The sequence below is a fragment of the Triticum aestivum genome, chromosome 5B, assembly GCF_018294505.1.
Source record: "Triticum aestivum cultivar Chinese Spring chromosome 5B, IWGSC CS RefSeq v2.1, whole genome shotgun sequence".
NCBI classification, from domain to species: domain Eukaryota; kingdom Viridiplantae; phylum Streptophyta; class Magnoliopsida; order Poales; family Poaceae; genus Triticum; species Triticum aestivum.
The window spans coordinates 296,978,422-296,984,366 of NC_057807.1; positions in this window are offsets into that span (position 1 = coordinate 296,978,422).

Here is a 5,945-nt window from a genome sequence, read left to right on the forward strand (position 1 = left end):
CAAGGAAGTGCCTCCTTCTTACGCACAAAAAAATGAATACTCCCCCTGCCAGCTGGAACCCATCATACTGGGAGGCTGACTTGTGGGCCTACCAAGTTGACGGGGACGGAGGGCTTTGTCAACTTAGTCAATATGAAGATTCTAGCTCCTGTTACCGTACAATGTTCATCCAATGGTTGTAGTGCTTCTTCAACCTCTGGTCTTCTTGCTCCAGCTTCCCAAACCAGCGCCGGTCGTGCTGTGTGCTCCTGCCTCCCGTGGCCGGCTGTGATGCCGCGGAGGCCTCACCGCCCCCTACTACTCCCACCGCTAGCGAGGCCATCCCTCTACTCACCCACACCCCTTGTTATTCTGCGGTGACAGCAGCCTCACACCGCAGCCGAACCAGTGAACCCTCGTACTCCTCTTCGCGTGGGCATCCACTGCTGCATATTCCCCGGCTCTGAGTCGTCCCCTTCCTAGGCCTCTCCGTCGTCCACCGCCGTGGTGCTCTCGGCGCGGCGTGGTCAACGTGGTCAAGGAACGACTTCCATCGGACGTGGACTGTACGTGGAGAGGCTGACAGCTGGGTCCATGGCTGCAGCAAGGAAGTGCCTCCTTATTACGCGGAAAATAATGATTCCTCCACCTGACAGCGGGGACCCACCGGACGGGCCACCGTATTTCACGAAAAAAAGTTTCCCCCTGACTGCTGGGACCCACCAGCTACATCTTCGCACACAAGGAAGTGCGTCCGGGCAAAAAAAAACCGATTCACCCCCTGACTGCTGGGACCCACCAGCTACATCTTCGCACGCAAGGAAGTGCGTCCGGGCAAAAAAAAATGATTCGCCCCCCTGACTACTGAGACCCACCAGCTACATCTTCGCACGCAAAGGAAGTGCGTCCGGGCAAAAAAAATGATTCGCCCCTCTGACTGCTGGGACCCACCAGCTACATTTTCGCACGCAAGGAACTGCCTGACAGTCGGGACCCACCTGGTCGAAGCGTACGTAGCGTTGTCATTCTGGTCGCGAACGTGTGCGTACATATATACTGGTCGATTTAGAGGTGTGCATGTGTCGTAGTAGAGGCGCGTACGTGTCGTAGTAGAGGCGCGCACGTAGCATGTACACGTACGTACATCGGCCAGGGTGCAAGAAAGAAAATACAGCCACGTATGTGTACATACGGGCGGGGTCTCGAACGCCTAGTCGCCCATACGTACGGCGAGGGCTCGTGTTCATGGGGAGGCAACAGAATGCGTCGTGTTCATGGGGAGGCAACGGAATGCATCATGTTCATGGGGAGGCAACGTAATGCGTCGTGTTCATGGGGAGGCAACGGAATGCGTCGTGTTCATCGGGAGGCAAAGGAACGTGTGGGAGCCAACCGGCTTGGACAGAACAGGCGATGGAAACGAGGCCTCGCATAGCGCAAAACGGAGGAAACGGACCTCCTACGATCGAAACGGGGGTCATGTTGATCGGGAGGGGTGTGGCGTACTGCAAAACGGAGGAAACGGACCTCCTACGGTCGAAACGGGGGTCCTGTTGATCGGGAGGGGTGTGGCGTACCGCAAAACGGACGAAACGGACTTGTGTTGGAGCGCTATGGTCGAAACGGGGGTCCTGTTCATCGGGAGGGGTGTGGCGTACCGCAAAACGGGACTCCACGGGATACTGTTCATCTCCACCGTCGACCTCCTCCAGCCTCCGCGGGCTCCTGTTCATCCAGCCTCCACCGCGCGCTACTCCACCGGCTACTGTTCAACCACCCCTCCACCGTCTACTGTTTATCCAGCCCTCCACCGTCTACTATTCATCCAGCCCTCCACACCACGGGGTCCTTTTCAACCACCCCTCCACGGCCACCCCTCCACCGTCTACTGTTCATCCAGCCCTCCACACCACGGGTTCCTGTTCATCCAGAGGCAACGCCACCGCTCACTGTTCATCCAAACCCCCCGCAACGCTCACTGTTCATCCATCGATCGGCTTCAGTTAGCAGCAGTAGTGAAGGAATCGCTCCATCGGGTTCAGTTAACAGCCATCGATCGATCGCTCAGGTTTAGTAACGCGTAGCCTGCAGTGCAATCGCTCGGGTTCAGTTAGAGCCCAACGCCTCACACTTGTACGAGAGAAACGCGCATTGCTCGGCCCCCGACCTCCCACCATAACCGGCAACTCCCCAAAATTTTCCTCCCCCTCGCTTCTACCACGGTTTTTTCCGTCATGGACGGCCCAAAGAATGTCATGCAGCTGCATCTCCAGCCCGCCCAGGACAAAAAGCCCATTTTCCGTCATGATTTTTTGTCATAGAAGTAGGAGCCCACCACATCAATGATGATACCGGGTTTTGTCACAATTATCGTCATAGAAGTGTCATATCTATGACAAAAAAAATTCATTCGGCCCAAAATGTCACGAATGTGTCTTTTTTTTGTAGTGGATAAGGGACTACCTTGACACCAAGTTGGCCGAACAACGGGATCAAGTACGAGACATGGTGGCCAACTCCAAGTCTTCTTCCCCTTCGTCATCTTCAAGGCGGCGACGCTCAAGTGGCCAATCTTCGGAACGTCATCGAGATCAAGCACTACAACACCATGAAGATGAAGATGCTCGCGATGCGTACACCTACAAGTATATCTGGCCATGGGTCGGGTCGGGCTGGGCTTGGGCCGGGCCTAAAAAAGCCCATGGCAAAAAACTGAGGCCCAAGCCCTCCCAGGCCCTACCATCGGGCCTACTTTTCAAGCCCAAGCCCGGCCCATCTGGTAAAAAGCCCTCAAAAGCCCTTAGGGCTTAGGGCCGTGGGCCGGGCCTCTTCCTTAAAATGCCAATATGTCAAGCCCAAGCCCGTCCAGGCCCTGCTGGTGGGCTCAAAACTTAGGCCCAAGCCCGGCCCACGAGCAAGCCCATCGGGCCTAGGCCCTGGATTTTAGGGCCGGGCCTGGGTGGGCCAGCAGGGCCGGGCCTGAGATGGCCAGGACTACCTACAAGTCCCAAAAAGCTCTACATCAAGCTACGGCCAAACTTCATGAGCACAAGAGAAGACCGCAAGACAAGCACCACCAAGACGGAGCTACGACTACTATGACCTCTTCGGCATCTTCGCCAAGTGTCATCAAGGCATCTTCGCTTTTGGACGTATGGCATCTTCGCCTAACTCTGACGAGTACGCCTACTTCGGCCTTCCTCCACGGTGACGGTGATGAGATGATCGAGCATGGGATTTTCCCTTCGGTCATGGAGGAGAGCGATGATGTGCCATCTTCGGCCTTCATCCACGGCGACGATGACTAGATGGTTGAGCATGGGATTTTCCCTTCAACCACGGCAAAGTATGATGACTTGAGTGACTTGTGCCACCATATTGAGAGTGAGAGTGACTTAACCACTAGCCCCATATATGATGGGTTGCCCCAATTCCCATGTGAGGAGAGTTACCACCACCACCACTTGAGTGCTTTGAGTGACTCCACCATATGTGACATTGAGTGCACCTACCTTGATGGAGTGAGTGAGCCACCACCACATAGAGAGTGTGAGGTAGTTGATAGGGCATGTGAGGCCATTTCGATTTCTAACAACTTAACCTCTACCTCTATTGTGTCTTCTCATTTGGTACTAGGTCCCATTTATGATGACGTGTCGATCCTCAATGACTTCATCCTTCCTTTGGACAAGATGATGGCCATGGTGGAATATGATGCACCCCCCACATGGTTCCATCAAGATGAAGATGATGACCACCATTTGGTCTTTGCCACCTCACCTACACCGCTTGAGTAGAATGAACAAGGTAACATAGGTGAAGGTGATGCTATAGTCCCACTAGTGGACATCCTTGGTATTGATTGCTTGCATAATGTTGATCCACCTATTGGCATGCTTCATTCTAGTTCGACTTCCCCATGCAATGATTTACCCATTTATGATGAGTTTGATGATTGCCACATGGAGTCTATTAGTTGTGATGCCATGTTACATAGGATTTCTTGTGATAATTCTCTTGGTCACATCATGTTTGACAATCCTCTTGACTTGTCATATGCTATGCATGAGATCAACAATATGTCATATTTACAATCTCTTCATAGTGACTATGCATATGCCATTAACATAAACCCAATTTGCACATATGGCATAGATGACAAGCCCATGGTTATTGGCATTTGTTTTTCTTGTGATGATATTGATATTCTCCCTTTGCATCATTCATCTCATATGCCATGCCATGACCACCTAGCTTTGGATATGCATTGTTTGCCATGTGGTCAATATTCTCCATATTATGCTTCCACTATTGCTCATGAGGAGACCCCCATAGTTTCCTCATATCCATTAGGAGATTTTGCTACATCCCATTATTTGCATAATTCCCTTGATTGTGTACACCATATGCTCCCCATGAATGAAAATGATATTAATGTTCCATATACTTGCATTCTCAATTTGTGTCCTCATCATGTCATACATAACAACTATTCTTTCATGATGGATGACATGTTCTTATACCATGCATCAAATTTCTTTGAGCGATGCTTATCTCATACTAACACACACGTGCACATACACATCATGATGGATGATGTGTACATTTACCACGCACACAATTTCTTTGGTTTGTGTCTCTTGTGTGTAGGTACCCATGAATACTTGTCAACTTCGCAATCCCACGAGTTGACAAAACGAGCTCTAGAGAGCAATGATGACTTGGGATCCCATGAATTGTCTTTCGCACCGCTCTCTTCGCGCAAGGACTTCGCGCATTTCTTCTACATGGCTCTTACTTGGTTATGGGTTATTTACCACTTCTCACTTTATGCCCATATTGCCATGTTCACTTTGCATGATATGCTCATTCCTATGCATTTGCCATGCATTTGTGACCCATGCTTTGCATTACACATGATGATTGATTCTACTACGTGCATATGTATTTGCAAGCTTGGTGGAGATATTGCTTGTTATTGCCATGTTTGCTATCTGCTCCATTCATATGATGATATCTTGCTTTGCAATCGTGCTTGTGATATGCCATGTGCATTTCCTATGCCTACTCTTTGCTCACATGACATGATTGCCATGATTTCCTCTCGTGTGTTGCATCTTCACTCCACTAGTTTGCCCGACTTGATTTCTATGCTTTCTCATGTTGCATCCACTTCTTGGATTACTTGCTCCTATCACATGTTTGGTTGCAACAATGTCATTCCTTCACATATGCCATGCCCCATTGATTGCTACATGCTTGCCTTGATTGCCTCTCACATGATGAACATTTGCTCTTTCTATTGTGTTGAGTGCCACTCGTTTTCACTACACCCTATGCACATTATGCTTGGATTGTCTTGCACTTGCATGTGTTTAGTCATATCATCTTCTTGGGTGTTGTGAATGACTCTTATGCCTACCATAGACCATTCATTGAGAGTCTTATGCATGCTTGTTATGACCTTGAGGTAGATGCTTATTCTCTTGTCACAGATATGTGCATCTCTACCTCACATTTACATGCTTGTTGCCATGATGTCCTTGATTATGCTAAATTTATGTGCTTACATGCTATGCCACACTCCCTTGTCAAACCATATGCTATGCTTGATGACGAAACTTGTTTGGTGAATCACCTCTTGAATGCTTGGTTTTGCTTTAATGCCAACCACATTTGTTTTTCCACGTGCTTGTTATCTTTGCTCCTTTTGAAGGAATTACAAGACGGTGCGACATTGGAGAGTGCCCATTTCAATCTTGACGACGATGAGTACTTGGCGGTTGTCCACTTCTACACGGCGACGCCATCTATTTCCCATGGTGATGAAGATCATGATCCATGGACGGATCTCTCCCAAGGGGGGGAGATGATGCGGAGCATCCCTCGTCCATCCACATGGACACGCCATCACCATCGCAAGCACCGAGAGGACCGGTGACAAGAGCACGTGCAGGCAACATCGA